Source organism: Choloepus didactylus, chromosome 6 (genome assembly GCF_015220235.1).
Source record: "Choloepus didactylus isolate mChoDid1 chromosome 6, mChoDid1.pri, whole genome shotgun sequence".
Taxonomy (NCBI): domain Eukaryota; kingdom Metazoa; phylum Chordata; class Mammalia; order Pilosa; family Megalonychidae; genus Choloepus; species Choloepus didactylus.
The window spans coordinates 4,314,133-4,335,162 of record NC_051312.1 but is presented as its reverse complement, the minus strand read 5'-3'; the positions used below and the strand labels follow the sequence as shown (position 1 = coordinate 4,335,162).

Below are 21,030 nucleotides of genomic sequence, written 5' to 3'. Positions count from 1 at the left end.
TGCTGGATTGGCCTGTTTTGGACATTTCTCATCAATGAGTGCATACAATATGATGTCTTTTGTGGACAACGCCTTTCCCTCAGCACAGTGTTCTCAAGGTTTATCCATGTTGTAGATGTTTTCGCTGAATAATGTTCTACCGTAAGGTTAGACCACATTCTAGTTAGCCATTTGCATGCTAGTTTGCTCAAATTTATATAAACGTGTGGGCCAGGAACCCCAAGCAGAAAAACTATCATAAAATTAGACTTTCCTAATAAAATTACTTGGTCAACTGGTACAATCAAATGAAAACTGGCTGTAGAAGAACATTCTCTGGTCCTTGTTTAGGTGGAGGTCCTGATCAAGGTCTGACTCTGCTCAGATTAGGAAGCCTGTGAAAATTTTGCAGTAATCACTAAAAGAAAAGATATAAAATTTATACTCTCTAAATTAATAGAAGAATAAAGAGAGGAGTAAAGAAAATTAAGCCAATCCTATGCAAGGCCGCTAAAAAGAAAAGGGAGGTATTGGACAAGTGGCATGAATAGAAACTAAGAGCCAAGAGTTAGAAATAAGTCTAACATTACCAGCCATCACATGATTGATGAATATCCATGGCTGCTTTTTGTATGCAATTTTATTCAGATGTACTCACACACCACACAATCCATCCAAAGTGTACAATCAATGGCTCACTGTATCATCATGTAATTGTGCATTCATCGCCACAATCAATTTTCAAAGATTTTCATTACTCCAAAATAAAGGAAAAATATTAATAAATAAATAAATAAATAAATAAGAACACCCAAATTATTCCATACCCCTCATCCCCCCATTACTTATATATTTTGTGTCATTATTTTGTTACTCATCTGCCCATATGCTGGGTAAAGGGAGTGTCGGTCACCAGGTTTTCACAATCACACAGTCACACGATTAAAGTTTTATAGGTATACAATTACCATCAAGAATCAAGTCTCTGGATCATCATTCAACAGATGTAGGTATTTCCTTCCAGCTATTCCAAAACACTAGAAACTAAAAAGGAATGCGTAAGAACAACCTCCAGAGTGACCCCTCGACTCCATTTGAAATCTCTCAGTCACAGAACCTTTATTTTGTTTCATTTCTCTTCACCCTTCTGGTTAAGAAGATTTTCTCAATCTTATAATGCAGGGTCCAGGCTCATCCCCAGGAATCATGTCCCATGTTGCCGGGGAGACTTATACTCCTGGGGGTCATGTCCTTCAACAGGGGGGAAGGCAGTGAGTTTATTTGCAGAGTTGGCTGAGAGAGAAAGAGAAGTACGGCTGCTTTTGCTACAGGAGCACTGCTGAGTGGATACAACAGAGGCAAAGCCTAGAATATTTATTATTGGGCCGTGTTCTAGTTTGCTAATGCTGCCGGAATGCAAAACACCAGAAATGGACTGGCTTTTACAAAGGGGGCTTCTTTGGTTACACAGTTACAGTCTTAAGGCCACAAAGTGGCCATCAACAAAGGGCACTTCCACTGGAGAAAGGCCATTGGCGTCCGGAAAACCTCCATTAGCTGGGAAGGCACGTGGCTGGCGTCTGCTTGCTCCAGGTTGTGTTTCAAAATGGTGTTCTCCAAAATGTCTGCATCAGCTTCCAACAGCCATCTTCAAAATGTCTCTCAGCTCCAGCTCCCTATGATCTCCTTCTGTCTGAGCTTATATAGTGTTCCAGTAAACTAAACAAAGCCCACGCTGAATGGGTGGAGCCACTCCTCCATGGAAATTATCCAATCAGAATTATCACCTAGAGTTGGGTGGGTCACATCTCCATGGACACTGAACCAATCGATTCCAACCCAATCCACACTAATACGTCTGCCCCCACAAGAATGCGTTAAAGAATATGGCTTTTTCTGGGGGGCATAATATATACAAACTGGCACATTCCACCCCCTAGACACCAAAAAAACATATTCTTTCCAAATATAAAATACATTCATCCCATCACAATAGCACAAAAACTTAAATCATTTCAGTAAAAATAGATAAGTACAAGATCTCGCCAAAATCTGTTTCTGGAGTGGTCTGTCCAAAAGCAAAATTACCCTCTGGCTCTGTACCTGTTGAAACTTATAACAAGTTATGTGCTTCCAATATACAAAGGAGGGACAGTCATAAGGTAAACATTCCCATTGCCATAAGGAGAAACTGAAAGGAAAACAGGATTTAAGGGACCAAAACAGTTCCTAAAACCTGCAGGACAAACTCCATTAGATTTCAAAGTCTGAGAGTCATTCACAGAATGAGTTGTATCCTTGGAGCTTGAGAGAGCGGGAGTCCAACTCTTTCCAGAGGCTTTCCTGGTAGCCTTTTTCTCTCCAGACGCTGGGGTGAGTGCTCCAACATATCCACACATTGGGGAGACCACCTTTTCGGCCCCACCCTCTTCAAACACTGGGGTGCTACCCAGACTCTGCCTCTCTGGGGCAAAGGATCTCCCCTCTCTGAACAGTGGGATGGCAGCCAGGCTCTCCCCAGTTCTCTGGGAATGTGCTCCACCCCCTTTGGGGCCTGGTGTGGTAGAACTCTTCCTGAGCATCCAGGCGGAAGGCCCACCCTGGACCTCCGGGGCAAACTCACCCTTTCCATGCGTGTGGGCCACTCCTCTCTCCCAGCCCAAGGCCTCTTGACTCCAGACCTCAACCTCCATGACTCTGTCTTTGAAAAAATTTTTCCTTCAATTTGTTCCTTGTCCGTCTCCTCCAGTCCCGACTGGCAGCGGCTCCATCTGTAAAGATCTCACAAAAATTCTGTTGGCTTCACATGAAGCACACAGGGGTCAAAGCCATCAGATAATAGGACTTTCCACAAATCCTTTCTGCTTAACTCCTTCTCCAATCCTGGATGTAATGAAATGGCAGCTGGGTTCCATGTTTGGCTATATCCTCACATGTGGCTATAGTTTCTGGGGTTCCACCCCCTGGAAGCCCAGAGTTGTTCAGGCCATCAATTTCTGCTTTTCTGCTTTGTTTGAAACAGAGTTCAGTTCTCAGCTCATCTCTGTCCTCTTGCATTTTACTGTAAGCTGCAAGGAGAAGCCAGGCTATATTTACAACTTTTAGTTTTCAAAATCTCATCAGCCAAATAGCCCAGCTTGTCGCTTGCAAATTCTTCCTTCCATCCGACACCAGGACTCAATTTTACCAAATTCTCTGCCACTTTAAAACAAGGATCACCTTTCTTCCAGTTTACAACAACACATTCATCATTTCTGTTCAAGGCCTCGTCAGAAGTATCTTTAGAGTCCATATTTCCATGAACAGTCTCTTCAAAGCAGTTTAGGCCTTTTCTATCAAGCTCCTCGGAACTCTTTGAGAATCTTCCCCTCATCCCTTTAAAAAGTTGTTCCAACATGTCTGGTATTTGCAAACTCAGCAGCACCAGCACCCCACTTCTCTGGTACCAAAATCTGTTCTAGTTTGCTAGTGCTGCCGGAATGCAAAACACCAGGAATGGATTGGCTTTTATAAAAGGGGGTTTATTTGGTTACACAGTTACAGAGTTAAGGCCATAAAGTGTCCATCAACAAAGGGCACCTTCACTGGAGAAAGTCCATTGGCGTCCGGAAAACCTTTGTTAGCTGGGAAGGCACGTGGCTGGCGTCTGCTTGCTCCCAGGTTGCGTTTCAAAATAGCTTTCTCCAAAATGTCTACATCAGCTTCTACTGGCCGTCTTCAAAATGCCTGTGTCAGCTCCAGCTGGCTGTGAGCTCCTTCTGTCTGAGCTTATACAGTGCTCCAGTAAACTAAACAAGGCCCACGCTGAATGGGCGGGGCCACACCTCCATGGGAATTATCCAATCAGAGTTATCACCCACAGTTGGGAGGGTCGCATCCCCATGGACACTGAACCAATAGGTTCCAACTCAATCCACACTAATACTTCTGGTCCCCAAATAATGCATTAAAGAATATGGCTTTTTTTGGGGAACATAAATATACAAACCGGCACAGGCCATTTGCCAAAGAAGTTTGCTGACCCCTGATCCAGAACAATTTGACTCTTTAAATTACAAACATCTAAACTTTGATAAAAATAGAAAATTAAAATTAAAAAATGTAACAGAGGAACCATAAGAGATGGACGAATCCACAATCATGGTTGGAATTTTTAAACACACCTCTCTCAGTAATTGACAGGACAAGGAGGAGAAAGATTCAAAAGGGTTCAAGAGAATCAAACCATGCAGGGTGGCAGGGAACATCTCTGTGTCTACCATACCCCGTCCCTTCTCTTCTGGGGTGCAGGGCAGTGGGCGAGGCATTGGGTTGTACCGAGGGTCCGTGAGAGGGAACGAGGCGCTCTCCTTCCATGCCAGACCCTTACTCACCACCCTCACAAAACCCCCACTTAGTGCCTTCCCCTTCCTGCTGGCTGACCTCCAACTGACCTTGGCGCCGAGGGTTGACGATGGACAAGAGGGGGCACCCAGGCCCTGGACTCCACTTAGATTTTCAGACGCTCCAGCCATAGGCTTTTACTCTGTTAAGCCGCTGAGATTCTGGATCATCTGTTAAAGCATCCAGAGTTTCCTTAACTAATGCAACAAGCTTGATCGAAGGGACACATGTAGAGTCTGCACTAAATGCTGGGAGAACATCATGGTTTTCAAGCACACAGAGAACCTTTATTAAAAATGGCATGTGCTCGTTCGCAAAATGTTTTGGCATCTGCAGTGACATTCCACTAACAAGGATATGACTTTTAAATACAGCAGTACCTACCAGAGTGATATTTTTCTGTTATCAGAATTACCTGGTGCAGGTGGAGGGTTTGGGGCAGGTGACACAAGCCACTATTTTACGCTGAGGAGAGTTTGTTCAGTAGCCTTTTATCCTTAAGTTATAAACGTATACAACTAAACCTATTCTTTCTGATCAATATCGAGTTAATTAATATCCATATTTTCCACAATTTCAGTTTCTTCTTCATTCCCACCTCCATTGCTTCCATTTTGAGATCTGAGATGTTCATTCCACATTGTTATTAATTTTTAAAATTCCGTATTAAAATTACTTAGATTTAACTCTGAGTTTGGTCTGGCTTCTTCACTCATGCTATTTGTTTTTCTTGGGCTTGTTTCTTTGATAATTCATCTTGTAGGGGATCCTTGGTATTTTTCAGAGAGGACATGTGGGTGTAAATTTTCTGAGTCTTTGCCTGTCCCAGAATTATTTCGTTCCAACATGACAACCCTCTTTGCTGTATTCTTCCATTGTCTTCTAGCAACAGTTTCGCAGGTAAGAATTCTCAATTCTGATACAAATATGATTTCTTTCCTTTATGGTGGGGTTGCCAGATTTAGGGATTAAAAATATAGGATGCCCAGTTAAATTGGAATTTTAGATGGACAATATGGAGGTTTGAAGCTGTATGTACCTCAGAAAAACATGTTCTAAATCTAATCCATTCCGTGGGTGTGGACCCATAGTAAGTAGGACCCTTGGATAAGTCTGCTTCAGTTAAGGGGTGGCCCAGCTCACTCCCATTGGTCTTAATCCTCTTACTGGAGTCCTTTATAGGTGGAATGAAATTCGGACACAGAGAGAGGAGAGAGAAAGCCACAGAAGCAAGAAGCTGGAATCAATGAAAGCTGGAAGAGAAGGGAGAGACCAGCAGACACCACCACGTGCCTTGCCGTGTGGCAGAGGAGCCGAGGGTGGCTGGCGGCTGGTCTTGGGGAAGAAAGCAACACCTCGATGATGCCTTTATCTGGACATTTTCCTTGACTCTAACAGTAAGCAAATGAATTCCTATTGTTTACCTGACCCATTTCATGGCATTGCATTGAGCAGCCTAGGAAACTAAAACAGACAAGGAATAATTTTTTGGTATGATCGTGTCCCAAAATATTGCATGGACATACTTATATTTAAAAAGTATTTCTTGCTTATCTGTAACTCCAATATAACTGGGCATTCCATATTTTATCTGGTGACCCCTTTATTTTTTATCATTTTTGTTGTTGTTTTCACTGTTTCTCTCAAAGATCTTAGAGTTTATTTTTATCTTTGATATTCTGAAACTTCATTCGACAGCTGAGTCCTCAGCATGTCCTTCCACACTGAAAATGTGCACAGTCTTCAGTTTGGGGACCTTCTTCTGGGCTGTTTGTTTGGTAACTTTTTCTCCTTACGTGTCTCTCCTCTCACCCTCTGTGATCCTACTGAGTGTTGCTCACGGGTTCCAGCTCCCGTCACTGTCTGAATGGCCTTCGCCAGCTAATCAGCCTCTCCCAGTGCCAGTTCCTGCACCACAAAACTGGCTTTACGGAAAACAGCCTCTCAGCGATGTCACGTGGATTAAATGTCATCGCAGTGTCATCTGCAGGGACTGGCGTCGCCCGCACTCGGCCCTCACAAGCGAGAACACCCGGCCGTCCTTCCTCAGTGGCACCGTCAGGCCATGCGGGAAGGTGCCCCCTGGGCCCTTGTGCTTGGCGGGTGAAGTGTGGGCAGAAGTGTCATGTGTGTTCCTTCCAGGCCAGAGTCTTCCGTTGCCAATGCAAGACTCATCTCCTCCTCCTGAATGGAACGTTCCAGATGGCGCCTGCTCTGACGGCCTGGATTCCGGAGGACGGTGGATGCGGGAGGATGCCCTCCCTGACCGTCAATGACCACACGGCACAAACGAGAAAGGGACTTCTGCTTCAGGCCGTCGAGATTTGGGAGTTGCTTGTTACTGCAGCATAATCTAGCCATCCTGCCTGACACACAGAGAAAACTAAAAATTCCCTCCCCTTTTTAACTCTACACTGATGGAGCATTTCCTAAGATGCAGTACGCCTTGCCCAGATAAAGCAGCGGAATCTGCCCTTTATTGGCCCTGTTTATGAGTCTGTGGAAGGAAGGGCCACCTTGGGTTTGAGTTGATTCTGAGCTCTGGTCACGGCAGCCAAGCCGAGGCGTCGCTTGCAGTTGGCGCGGATGGCACAGGGGACGGGACCAGAAAGCCACGCGTCAGAAGCTCCTGCTGGCGACAGAGGAGCCAGTGTCGCTGTACTCTCTGTTGGTGATCCACATGGCCTTGAAGGTAGAGAGGGAGCACAGGATGGAGCCACCAACCCACGCACTGCACATGGAGTAGGGACAGCGCAGCACCTGCCGGGGGGGGGATGGGGGGATAGGCGGGGGGGAGGGAAAAGGATGGGGGAGTGAGGGAAGAGGAGGGGAGGGGTGGAGGGGGGGAGGGAGGGGGAGAGGAGAGGAGGAGAGGGGAAAGGAGGGGGGAGGAAGGAGGGGGAGAGGGGAAAGGAGGGAGTGAGGAGGGGAAGGAGGGGGAGGATGGGGCGAGAGGAGGGGGGAGGGGGGAGAGGAGGGAGGAGGGGGAGAGGAGGCGGAGGAGGGGAGGGGAAGGAGGGAGAGGAGGGGGTAGTGGAGAAGAGGGGAGGGAAAGGAGGGAGGAGGAGGGGGAGGAGGGGGAGGAGGGGGAGAGGAGGGGGAGGAGGGGAGAGGAGGGGGAGGAGGGGAGGGGAGGAGGGGAGAGGAGGGGAGGGGAAGGAGGGGAGAAGGAGGGGGAGGAGGGAAAGGAGAGGGGAGGAGGGGGGGAGGAGGGGAAGGAGGGGGGAGGAGGGGGAGGAGGGGGAGGAGGGGGAGGAGGGGGAGAAGGAAAGTGGGGGACATGGAGCGGACAGAGGGGAGGAAAGGAGAGAAAGAGGAAGAAACTAGAATCAAAATATTGCTGCCAATCAGAACACGGAAGTATCCATCCCTGGTAGAACGTCACAGTAGGTCTTCCCCTGGCAAATACGATATATTATTAGCTTTTCAAGATATTTAATATCCCATATCCTACTTCTTATACTTTTACACTATGGGATTAAATGAACAAGAACCAAAGGGCTCTTACACCTGGCACTTAGATTCATTTTAAAATATGTAATCAACCCAAAAGACATGTGACCCATTTTGTACTTATTTATAGAAAGACTATGCACGAGGATTCTGTATTTTGCACAGTATAGAAGATGTCTTGCAGCCTTTGCCTCACTCTTCCGCTCACACAGATGCCATGAAGTGTGTGCTTCACTCGGCTTGTGCCCTGAGGGTGAGAGGCTTTCCCACGCCAGGTCGGGTCACCTCTGGGCAGGGGAAGGTGAAATCCCCTCGCCCGTCTGTCAGGCGGCGCCGGCTCGAGGCCAGGCGGCTGTCGTCCTCGTGGGCTCGCTCCTTCCCTTTGGGCATTTGTAAATAAGGATACAATGTTACAACATGTTTCTTATTCTAAAACATAGGGAGGAGTCCTAGGTTGGATTATGCACCCCAATGAAAGACATGCTCTTAGTCTCAACCCGCACCCCTGTGCGTGTGGGTTTATTTGTGAGTCGGACCTTCTGAAGATGCTGTTAGGAGTTAAGATGTGGCCAACTGAATGAGGGTGGCTCTTAATCCGTATTATGGGAGCCCTTACGAAGAGAAGAAACCAGAAGCCAGAAGCCAGAGACGGCCAGAGAGGGGCTGGAAGAGCATTCCCGGGAGAGAGCGGATGCCACGTGATGGGGGCAGCGGTGGAGCCGGGGGCCCCTGGGGATGGTGGCAAGCTGTCACCAGGCGCTACAGACTCGGGGAGCAGCATGGCCTTGCCGATGACTCAATCTGGGGACCGTGAGCCAATCGCTCCCTGTTCTAAGCCAGGACATTGCGTGGCGTTTGTCCCAGCAGCCTGGCAAACCACGGCAGAAGCCAGTCGCACGGCTGCAGGGATCTGGGAAGTGGCCCTGGAGGAGGACTCGGGCAGCCCTGGGACTTGGGAGAAAGAGAGGGTGCTTATACAGGGTGGTTATTGGGCTCCGTCACCCAGCACCCACGGGCTCTGATGCTCCATAGAACATCGCTTGGCTGGGAAACCACTTGCTGGCCTTGGTGAAGAAATGAAATGTTACTAAAATTTTAAGAAGAAAAAAATTATAAGAGGCAAAACAAAGCATATTCTGGGTCACAACATCAGGCAGAGAAAAAGCTGACACCAGTCCCCGGGTCCCTTGCTCCGTCTTCCAGCAACGGGTTGTCGACTCCCTCTGCAGTTTCTCCAACAAACACACAAAACCCAGAGTACGCACCGCCTGGGTGACACGTGACATTAAGAAGAAAGCAAAACCGACCAGTTGAAAAATGGCCAAAGGGTTTGCATGAGCCATTTCAAAAATACGCAAAAGAAGAAAAAGAGAAAAAAATACAGCCAGAAAACATGTGCAGAACTGTTCACCTTCTTTAGAAATGAAAGAAATACAAAGTAAAACAATTTATTTCTTTTCTATCAAGTTGGCAAGACTTTTTAAAATTGTGGCAACATACACATAAAACATAAGATTTGCCATTTTAATCATTTTTAAGTGTGCAATTCAGTGGCATTAATTACTTTTACACAGTTGTGTTACAATCACCACCTTCCAGCACTGAAACTTTCCCATCACCCCAAACAGAATCCCTGCACCCACCAAGCAGTAACTCTCCCTTTCCCCTCTCCCCTGGGCCCTGTAACCTCTGATCCACTTTCTGTCTCTACCAATGTGCAGATGATTTTCGGATGCAGAAGCCCCCGTGCTGGAGCGGATGTGGTGGAGCCGCCTCGCCCACACACACTGCCAGGGCTGCGGGTGGGAGGGCCCCGCGAGCCTTCTGCCAAATGCTGCAAAAGCCCGAAATCGTGCATACGTTTCCGGCTCAGCAGCTCCATATCTAGAAATGTATTCCAAGGAAATACCACTCGTCAGAAATAAGTGGGAATGTCGCCCCCAGTGTTGGCCCAAAATATTCCTCACAGCAGGGTTCGGGTTGTCGGGAGAAACAATTTTAAAGGTGGACCCATTGGGACAAGCCGCTCTCTGAGGGTGGATGAGTTCATTTTAGGGAAAGAATTCGTCTCTTCTTTAGGCAAACACTATAATGGGTGTGATGTCAAGTTCACGTGTCAATGTTGCCAGGGGATGGTGTCCAGTTGTCTGGTCAAGCAAGCACTGGCCTGGCTGTTACAGGGAGGACATTTCATGAATTTAAGTCATCAGTAAGTTGGTTGTATCTGTGGCTGATGACTTCTACAACCAACTGAGGAGATGGCCTTCAACACTCCAGTCCAGTCACTCAGAGGCTTTAAAAGGAGAAGTGAGGATCTCAGCAGTCGGAAGAGAGAATTTCCTTCTCTTCTTCAGCCAGCCAGCCTTTCCTGAGGAATTCATCAGAAACCTTCATCAGCGTTCCCAGCTTGTGCCTGCCCTATGGAATTTGTACTCCTGCATCCCCACAGCTGTGTGAGACAATTCTTATAAAGATCTCACAACATATACAGATGTCTCCTGTCGGTTCTGTTGCCCTAGAGAATCCCGACTAATAATTTGGGCTTTGCAAATTATTAAAGGTGATTCTACTCCCTGTCTCCCTCAAAGATAGTCTTGGCAAGAGAGAAAGTAGGCAGAGAAAGAGCTAAATTACAATAAAGTTACAGGAAATGGTGTTACCTCCACGCTTCAGGGGGAGGTTTGTTTGTTTTTTTTTTTTTGGTCGGGGTGGGGGTGGTTTGAGGACTCAGGGGACAGGGGAGGTGAAGGTGGGGCCAAAGAGTAGCTCTTTGGCTGAAGGACATGGAGACGGCTGGAGATCCTCTGCAAAGGTGGTTGAGAAACTTACAGTGCTGCAATACTAAATTTTAATTTGTTTTCCCTTCCGGACTAAGTGACTTAGTAAAAGTTCATTACATGCTACAGCCTCATGGGCTTTGGAGAGCCAAGAGCAGAGGCAGAGAAAACATACAACATGGCTGTAGACTTTGGCTATGCAAAGATGTGTCAGCTAGTCATTTTCTAATGGTATATAAATGTTTATAATATTATATAAGATGAAACAAAAAGGGCTGCAGACTTTGGAAGGGGGAGGAAGTGGCATAATGTTTGTGCAACACCAGCCGAGGAATCTGTCTCTCCACAGAATTCCAGATTCTTCTCTGTTGCTCCAACAGCACTCTCTCCTGGAGGAAGGACGGGCATGGGATTCTTTGTTGCATGTTTACTTTTAAATCTCACCCTGGTCTATGAAGCAGAGCTGGCATTTGTGTGAGCAAGGGTTTGCCAGGAGAGGAAGGGCTCTGAGCCAGAGCTGGGGAGAGCTGGGTACTGAGCTTACACCTGAAAGAGAAAAGTGCAGGGAACGCCGTGGGGCAGGCAGGGAGTGACCTGGTGGGGAGCAGGGGGCAGATGCACCGAGGAAGCCAGCCAGAGTGTTCTCTCCGAGGGGACACACCAGGGACCCTGGCCTGGGTGGGGTGGTGGGTGATAGACTCTTCTAGAGACACTTGAGGTGCTGAGGACAACAGGGATTATGTCCATACCTCCTTCCTCTGGGCCCTGGGAGGAGGGGCCTTGCAGGGCATCCTGTGCCAAAGCTGGGGTGGGGGGCAAGTGGAAGGGACGTGGAAATGAGACGGTGTCGGAGTGGAGAGAAGTACTGAGCTCCCCGTGCCCCTGGGGAGGATGCTAAAGGAAGCAGGGGACTGGGCCGGGGGGCTGTGAGGGGTACCATGCTGACAGGGGTCTCCTGTGACCCCATGGCAGAGGGGTCCGAGGACATGCAGCAGCTTGCAGGCCAGCTTGAGAAGGGAAGGCCCCAGAACCAGCAAAGGAGATGCACCCTGCACCAACCATCCCCAAACAACCACCTGCTAGGGGCACCTTGGTGACAGAAGCAGGCAACATTAGCCCCCAGCCCAGTGTCCCCCAGGACCACAAAGGGCCTCCCTGGAGCCCGGCTGCAGGGGGAGAAGGGCAGAGCCTTTAGGGACCCAAAGGGCCCAGCGAAGGCAGCAGTGGCCGAGGTAAGTGGGCAGAGGCTCGGTGGCCGCCCTCCTCCAGCCCCGTCCTGACCAGTGGGGACTTGCACCCGAGCTGAGCTGGCAGGGGAGACGGGGGAGGGGGTGTGCCCACTTTCTCTCTGTGGAACTGAAATTTAAAATCCACTGCTCCTACTTTGCTTATACATTTTCTCTCATGCCCATGCACTGATTTTATGAAAAAGGAAAAGCAATTTTACAAACTGGGTGGGAAGCTAGTATTTTTTTCCTCTGCAGATAATGCCAAGAAAGCCCACTGACAAGTGCAGGGAGTTGGGGTCCTCATCGACCTGCGCAGGGACCTTCCAGCCGGGAGGGAGGCTTTGGCTGGCGCTGTCTGGGAAGCGTTGCCTCTTCTCCATCCTTCCCTGTGGGTCCCTCGCCATCAGCTGCAAACGCCAACCATAGCCACAACCACAGCCACGGTCACACCCCTGACCCCGGCCCCTGAGCTGTGGCCCATTTCTCTTTGTCACAGCGGAGCTCCTTCGAGTGCCCGTCCGGCAGCCTCTCCCACTGGACTGCAGCTGCTGCCCGTCTCGGACGCCCCCTCACTGTTGCAGCAGGAGCTCTCAGGCCTTGTCCTACTGCCTGAAGGTGCCAGGCCTCCCCGCTTGCCGCCCCTCCTGTGACAAAGACGGCCTTTGCTCGGCCTCTGGGCTCTGCTCCCCGGGGTCCCCAGGCTCCGTGGCTCCCTCTCCGCTGGCCGCTGCTGGTCCTGCAGCTTCTCCCCGCTGGACTGACCGGGGCTGCCGTGCCCAGTTCTGGCCTTGTGTCCGTCCCCACTGCCCCCCGGGGGTCTCACCTGGCCACAGTGCCACCACTCTGCTGGAAACGCCCCAGGGAGCGTCAGCGGCCCGAGCCCTCTCCCAGCTTGGAGCCCTCTTTCAGATCTGCACACGGATGCCCGGATCTGCCCAAAACCCTCCGCAGCCCTTTCCTCAGCCCCCACCCTCTGGAGGTCTTCCCGTCTCTGGGGTGCCAACCCCGTCTTCCCAGAAAACCTGGGGCCACCACAGCCCTCTGCAGTGGCCATGCGGAGAGTGACCGCGGCCTGCCCTGAGCCACCGGCATCTCCCCCGGTATCATGGCTCCCGCTCCCAAGCCTGCCTCCCCTCTGCCGGCAGCCAGACCACCCTCCGGACCTGGCTGGGTCGGGTGCTTCTGGGGCTTTCAGCGCCTCCTGGGGTGAAAGCTGTGGCCAGCATCTCCCACGTCCTCTACTGCCCACCCCGGCCTCTCAGCACCATCCCTCCAGGAAGCAAGGCCCCTGCTCTGGGCTGCGGCCTGCAAGGCCCTTCCCCAGACAGCCACATGGCCCCTGCGCCTCTATTGTGTGTCCACCTCAGGGTCACCCTCTCGGGGAGCCCGCGCTGGCCCCTCGCTCTACTTAAGGCCTCCCAAGCCCTGCCTGCCCCCCACCCTCTGGGGCTTATCCCCCTTGTAACGTGTGGTCAACCTCTCTCCTTACTGCTGTCCCCAACCCCACCCCACCCCCGGAGCACCCAGCATTCTTATGCTTCCTTCCCTGACACCACCCTCCCCCCCATCCTGGGTCCTGGGACCCTGCCTGGTGCACCAGAGGCACAGTGGAATGAAACGGGGGGCCCTACCTTCACGGACAGCGAGGGGGAGACCAGGGCGGACATCTCCCGCTGCATCCGGAACTGCATGCCGGGGCAGCAGCCAGTGCCCCCCGCCAGGAGGATGCTGCTGAAGAGGGCCTTCCAGAGGGCAGGGCTGCAGGAGCTGACGGTCTGCTGGGCCACCACGTGGACCCCCGGGCCGCTCCTCCCTGTGGGCAGCGGGAGAGAGGAGCCTTGGGGCGCAGGCGCCGGGCTGCAGCTGGGGTGCAGGGGATGCAGGGTCCCCATCTCAGACTGCTAGGAGGGTGGAGGTAAGCATCAGCACCCTGATACGGAGCTCGCGGGGTCCGACCCAAGTGCATGGGAGCTCCCACACCCGGGGAGGGCCAGCGGCTAAGGCTGCCCGGCATAGCCCACTGCTCCTCCTCTCCCCAAGGGGATTAATATTCAAATGTGAGCAACAATATTAATTTTTAACACCTGGATACCAATTACTTTGCAAAAGGATTTCTGTGGAGGCAGGTCCTTGCTCAGGTAGCCTTTGAAAAATTGTACTGATGGCTACTTTTCTCACTCATCATTGGCCATATAAATAAACTCCGATTGGATGCAAGGGGCCCTTACAAGGTACCTGCTGCACTGCTGTCAGTTCACAGCACGAGCTTTAGGAAGGAAGGAGCTGCCTGTGCCTCAGTTTCCTCACTGTGGTGGCACCTATTGCATATGGTTGGGATAAGGGTCAACAGGGCTAAGGACCAGCTCCCTAATTCACGGGAACCATTTAGGATGTGCTTGACCCAATGAGTGTTTGCAGCGAACACCTGCCTATCAGGGTGATAGTGGTTGTAATTCCACCGAACCCTGATTCCATCCAGATTCCTTACCCCATGTCTGGAGACCTTCCCTCAACTGCTTCTTCATGTCCCCACTTCAGATGTGGGGGGCAAATGTGTTTTGAGACTGAATTGCAGGGAAAACCGAGACAAAGCCAGCTAAATTAAACCACGTCATGAGGGTCATGAACGTTCGAACTGGGGACACCGTTAGTTCCCTTTTATTCTCCTTTGTCCCTTAGGGATGTAACAAATTAATTTAAGAGTTTGATTCCAGGAAAAATTTGGTTTTCCATGACGACCTGGCATACTTCATTTTCCCAAACAGTGGGCGTTTTGTAATCTATTGTTTTTCTTGTGCTGACATGCCTGCCAGAGCTTGCTCAACTCAAGGGCTTGCTTGAAATCTCTATGTCGACCAAAATTCTAATGCTCCTGCCAAACTATGATTTCTACTTTTCTACTTTAGTCGCCTTAATTTTTACATTTCAAATTAGTTTGTGAGCAGGTGGGGATATATAATACATTATAATAGATAAGACTTGCAGTCCAGTGTAGTATGTAATCGCGCACCACGAAAGATGTAATACCCAAGGGCGAATTTCCACATCTATAAAATGGGATAACCTGGGATTCCAGAGAGGATTAAAGGATTCAACCCGTATACAAGGGTCTGCACGTGGCAGGCAGATGGTAGGTGCTTACTAAGTGTTCGCAGATATTCGAGGACTTTTGGGAATTGGGCATCATTTCCAAGTAGATTCCAACCCACACAGAATCCCCGCCCGCACCCGGCTCCTGCTTCCCCCCCCACACGCCACTGTCCACTTCTGCCCCGCCGCGGACTTGCCTATGAGCTCTGTCTGGAACAGCGCCTCGAGGCAGAGGAATCTCTCCCTTCCGATGCCAACCTCCTGCCCGTTGGGCAGCCGGTACTTCTGCTTGCAGGAGGGTGACTCAGCTTTTGCCTTCTCTTTGTCAAAGTCCAAAGCCACATAGCAGCATTTCTCTTTTATGTCCTGAACCAACTCCCGGTCACCTGTGGGAGGGAGGGGGCGGGCCAGACAGAAGAGGGCACGGACCCAGGGTGGGTTCCCCGAAGCGAGTTTTACAGGGAGCATGTTTCTCAAGGTGCCAGCTCCTGGTGGCGAGGACGAGGCTGTACAATTTTAGCTGCTATTTCTATTTTTATCTCATGCTCTAATGTCTTGGGGGAAGAGAAAGGTTGAATCAGGATATCTGGACCTCAGATGCAAAGATTTGAAACATCTGTGTTTTATAAGATGCCCTACTGTATATTGTGTGTGTTTTGGGGGCTGGAAAACTAAACTCAACTTCTTACCACTAATGGAATAAGTGCTGATCGTGCAGCTCAGAGTGTGGCAGAGTGCACCGCCCTTGTGGGAAAAAAGCCCTGCCTCTTACGGGACGCTGCCTCTCCTGGAAATTTCTGGAAGTTTACAACCCCTTCCCATTTCTGGGTGGCTGACAACATGCTTTAAACCCAGCTGTGTCTTTTTGTTGTGGTGTTTTTATGCTTTTTCTATCATCATATCTGAAGTAGCAAAGCAGGAGCTCCCTGCCCTGCCTTGCATGGGCATCCCACCCACTCCACAGTCCAATGGTATCACGCGTCCATCTTCACCAGCTCCGTCCCAACTGCCCCTGCCATGCTCTAGGCTGTCCTTCAAGATTCAAAAAACCACAAAACCTCTTCAGTTCTTCCTTGACTTCTTTTCTTTCAGCAATGGGGGTTGTAAACCACTTCTCTTCTCTTTCCTTGGCTTCTAGGACCCTGAACTCTCCTGATATTTTAGCCTCACATAGTTTGGATTCAAATTCCACCTCTGCCATTTACCAACTTTCTTACCCTCCTAAACCTTCCTTTTCCTCATCTGCAAAAACAGGATTAATCATCGTTCAGAGGATGGTTGTGAGAACTGGACCAAGCAAGCACGTGACGATCTGGCTAAGTGTGAGTGCCTGATAGAACGCTGGGACACAACCCCAGCCAACCCTGCTCACTTTTCCTTGCCTTCTCTTTAATTGCTGTTATTCTTTAAGATTCCCCACCTTGCTGGGCTTTAGACATGGATCTCCTGCCTGGGAAGCCATGAAGGCCAATGAAGTATTACCGGCTCCTGGGCCTGGAGGTCATGCAGGTTGCTCAGGCTGGGTCTTTGCTCCAGCAACCGGGTGTTGGACTGGACTGGTGGCACGAGGCTTAGTTAATGCCAGGCCTGGAGCTTCGGGTTCACAGCTCAGCTGTGACACCTACTTTTCATGGGATGTTATGGAATATTGGTCAAATCACCCAACCTTCTAAGCCTCTTTCCCTGTACAATGGAAATAATCGCTCCCTTTCTTAGGATTATAGTAAGGAGTGACGAGAGGGTGATTGTGAAGTGCTTGCTTAGCCCAGTGCCTTGCTAGGCTAAACGTCTCTCTACATAAAGAGGATTACATGTAGGACTCAGATGCTGGTTAGGTGGCTTTAGGTTTATGAAACGGAAGGCTGTGGGTTGCAGCAAACCAAGAAGGATGTGACGGTCCAGGGCCTGGGTGACCTGAGGGGGAAGAACCATTTCCTACCTGTGCTCGTGAAATCGTGCCCACTCTCTGTCAACAGTTGCAGGAGGTACAAGGTTAGGTCTTGGCCGGCCATGTCCAGCTGGACGATGGACTGATGCAAAGGACAGCCTTCAATGATGGGCACGAAGGATGTCACTCCGTCTCCGGATTCGATGGTTGTTCCTAGACAAGAGAGCACACTGGCCTCGTAAGGAGGGTGCAGGGCATCCCTGACCGATTGCTAAGTCTGCAGGGAGAGAAGCAGAGGGGGAAATGACCGGGGGGGCAGTCAAAGGGTCTGAGGGGCAAGCTTTCCTCCCCCATAGAGGGGTGCCTAGGATGGGGCCTTGGGTGAGACCGAAAGGGTGGACTGCTCTGGACAGGAAGCCTGGAGGCTTTCTTACTAAACCATACATGCAGGTGTTGGCAGTAATTCCCGAACAGAAGCAAAGAAGGAAGAAGGGTCCTGTGGATCTCTAAGGAACTGTCTGTGCACTGATGAGAACACTGTGAGCCTCTGAGGGGCACCTGAATGTCAGGAGAAACTGGGTACTGCTAAAGAGGCTCACATGTTAGTTAGTAAGGTGACCAGGTGGTCTCTGCTAGTCCAAAAGGACGTGGAGTGGTCATGGGAGCACATGGCCTCATTTTTGGGTGAAATAGCAGCTCATGGAGCTGTCCAGAGCTCAGCAGGAGTCTGGGTAGTTGGCTCCTTTCAACTGTTGAGCCTGGGCCAGCAACCAGGAACTTCAAGTATTAAATGCAGCAAAAGTGAGTCAAGAGGACCTCCAGTTCTAACTAAGATGGAGGACAGGGACTGGATTTTCCCTCCAAACTGAAAATAAAAAACAACTGAAAAAGCAGACAAAGTATGTGAAACAGCATTTTTTAAGTTATTAAACATGAGGCACAAAGGACAGTGATCCCTGAAAGACAGAATGCCAAATCCGATAAAGACAAAGACATCACAGGACAATAAACTGCAGGCCATCATCCCTCATGAACATAGACATAATTCGAAACAAAATTTTTGCACATTGAATCCAACAATATATAAAAAGGATACGGGGTGGGGAACCTAAGATGGCAGCCAGGTGAGACATGGCAAAAAAACACCTCCATGAAAAATACTAGATAAAAGCCAGAAAGTGACCCAGAACACCAGTTCCAGTGATGCACCAGCTGGACAAGGTCTGCTAAATCCACAGGGACCATGCATTTGGTGAAACCGGGAGTCTGCATTCTGAAACAAGTGAGTAAGCTGGCTGAAACTCCTGCGGCCATGCTGCGGTGAGTGGAAACCATGGGTTGGCATTTGGAGATGGACTAGTTCTTTTAAAAACAAAACAAAACGAGAAAAACCTGGGAGTGGCTGCAGATATGGCAGTGAGAACTGCTCAGAGAAGCATGGCAGGAGCGGGCTGTAGCCAACGCCTCGGTGTCTGGAGTGGAGGATAGACCACTGCTAATTCCCTCAGGGCCAGGGGGGCAGAGGGGAGAGCCAAAAGGAGAAAGAAACTGCACCCCTTGCAGCCATCTCCCCAGCGGGCTGGAGACACTCCTGCCCGGGGATGGAGCCATAGCCCAGAACGGTGCCAAGAGTGTTTCCCACAGCATCATGCACACACCACAGTATTGGCCGTGGACAGTGGCCTTTAGTGCACACACAGCTAACTGTCCTGGAGCTCGGAAGGTGGAGCTGTGCGAAAAGGAAGAAATTAACATGCCCCGTTCAGCCATCTTTACAGCAGGCTGGGAATGCCCCTGCATGGCCCAGAGGCCCAGGGCTTCCCTGGAGGCTGGTGTTCACTTTTGACATGGCACAGCCTTCCCTCAGCAGTGTTTCTGGAAGAGCACAGCTGGGAAGGGGGACCCGCTCGGAAATCCCAGGGACCCTACACCAATACCAAGGACTTGTGGGTCAGCGGCAGAGACAATCCGTGGCGAGACTGAAATGAAAGCTTAGACTCTTGCAACAGCCTTAAATGTCCAGGAACACCTGGGAGGTTTGATTATTAAAGCTGCCCTGCCTCCCTAACTGCCCAGACACATGCCCCACATTCAGGGCAGACAGCACCAACAACACACCCAAACTTGGCTCACCAATTGGACCCCACAAGAACCAGATCCCCACACACGACAAAGACAAAGTCAGGGAGAACTGACTTGAGGGGAATAGGTGACTCGTGTACGCCATCCACTGGTTGGTTAGAGAAAGTGTATGTCACCAAGCTGTAGATCTGACAAATCAGAGAGTAGTCTTTGAATAATCCTACATATCCTAAAAGAACCCTATCAAGTAAAGCAAATGCCAAGAGGCCAAAAACAACAGAAAATCTTAAAGCATGTGATAAAACCAGACGATATGGAGAACCCAAACCCAAACACCCAAATCAAAAGATCAGAAGAGACACAGTACTTGGCACGATTAACCGAAGACCTAAAATCAAACAACGAGAGCATGGCACAGGATATAAAGGACATAAAGAAGACCCTAGAATAGCATAAAGAAGAAATTGCAAGAGTAAGTAAAAAAATAGAAGATCTTATGGAAATAAAAGAAACTGTTGACCAAATAAAAAAGATTCTGGATACTCATAATACAAGATTAGAGGAAGTTGAACAACAACTCAACGTCCTTGAAGACCACAGAATGGAAAATGAAAGAACAAAAGAAAGAATGAGGAAAAAAATTGAAAAAATCAGAATGGATCTCAGGGATATGATAGATAAAATAAAATGTCCAAATTTAAGACTCATTGGTGTCCCAGAAGGGGAAGAGAAGGGTAAAGGTCTAGAAAGAGTATTCAAAGAAATTGTTGGGGAAAACTTCCCCAACCTTCTACACAATATAAATACACAAAGCATAAATGCCCAGCAAACTCCAAATAGAATAAATCCAAATAAACCCACTCCAAGACATATTCTGATCAGACTGTCAAATACTGAAGAGAAAAAGCAAGTTCTGAAAGCAGCAAGAGAAAAGGAATTCACCACACACAAAGGAAACAACATAAGACTAAGTAGTGACTACTCAGCGGCCACCATGGAGGCGAGAAGGCAGTGGCATGACATATTGAAAATCCTGAGAAAGAAAAATTTCCAACCAAGAATACTTTATCCAGCAAAACTCTCCTTCAAATTTGAGGGAGAACTCACATTTTTCACAGACAAACAAATGCTGAGAGATTTTGCTAATAAAAGACCTGCCCTACTTCAGATACTAAAGGGAGCCCTACCGACAGAGAAACAAAGAAAGGAGAGAGAGATAGAGAAAAATTTAACAGACATATATAGAACATTACATCCCAAATAGACACACATTCTTCTCTAGTGATCACGGATCTTTCTTCAGAATAGACCATATGCTGGGACATAAAACAAGCCTCAATAAATTAAAAAAAAAAACAATTAAATATATTCAAAGCACTCTGACCACAATGGAATACAAATAGATGTCAATAATTTTTGATTTGTAACTCCACTATTTACTTCCTACAAGATATAAAATACATAAACTCTAATGACAAATCAGTGGTTTTGGACTCAATGTAAAATATGTAATTTTAGACAAGAACTATATAAAGCTGGGGGAATGGAGGAGTATAGGAACATAGTTTACGTGTCCTTTTGAAGTTAAGTCGGTATCAAAGAAAACCAAGGTTGTTATGGATTTAAGAGGTTGAATTTAAGCCCCACAGTAAACACAAAGAAATTATCAAAGAATATGACCATAGAGATGAAAAGTAGAGTATGGGTTATGAGAAGTGGGGGAAGGGGCAATGGGGAGTTAAGAAAGGAGTGTAGGGTTGCTGTTTGGAGTGAAGAGAAATTTCTAGTAATGGATGGTGGGAAGGTGATAGCATTACAGCATTCTAAATGTGATTAATCCCACTAATGGAATGCTAGGGAGGGTTTGGAATGGGAAGATTTAGGCTGTATATATGTTTCCACAATTGGAAAAAAGAAAAAAAGAAAAAGGCAGTCTAAATAGGAAACGACAATTAAATGCCAAGGGTGATCCTGGATGAGCTCTGAGGATGGAGGAGAGGAGGCTCAAAGGGACACAGTTGGGACATAAGAAAAAAAAAAAAAAAAGGAAACATAGAAGGTAAGCTTTGTATCAATGTTGAATTTCTTGAATTTCTTAGCTGTGCTTAATGGGATTGCGTAAAAGAATGTTCTTGTTCATGGGAAATGT

At 48.8% G+C, this 21,030-nt stretch overlaps 1 pseudogene; it reads right to left on the bottom strand.

Moving 5' to 3' along the window:
• Window positions 1-6,875: 6,875 nt before the first annotated feature.
• LOC119536392 overlaps window positions 6,876-21,030 on the bottom strand; it is a 32,950-nt pseudogene continuing 18,795 nt past the window's right edge.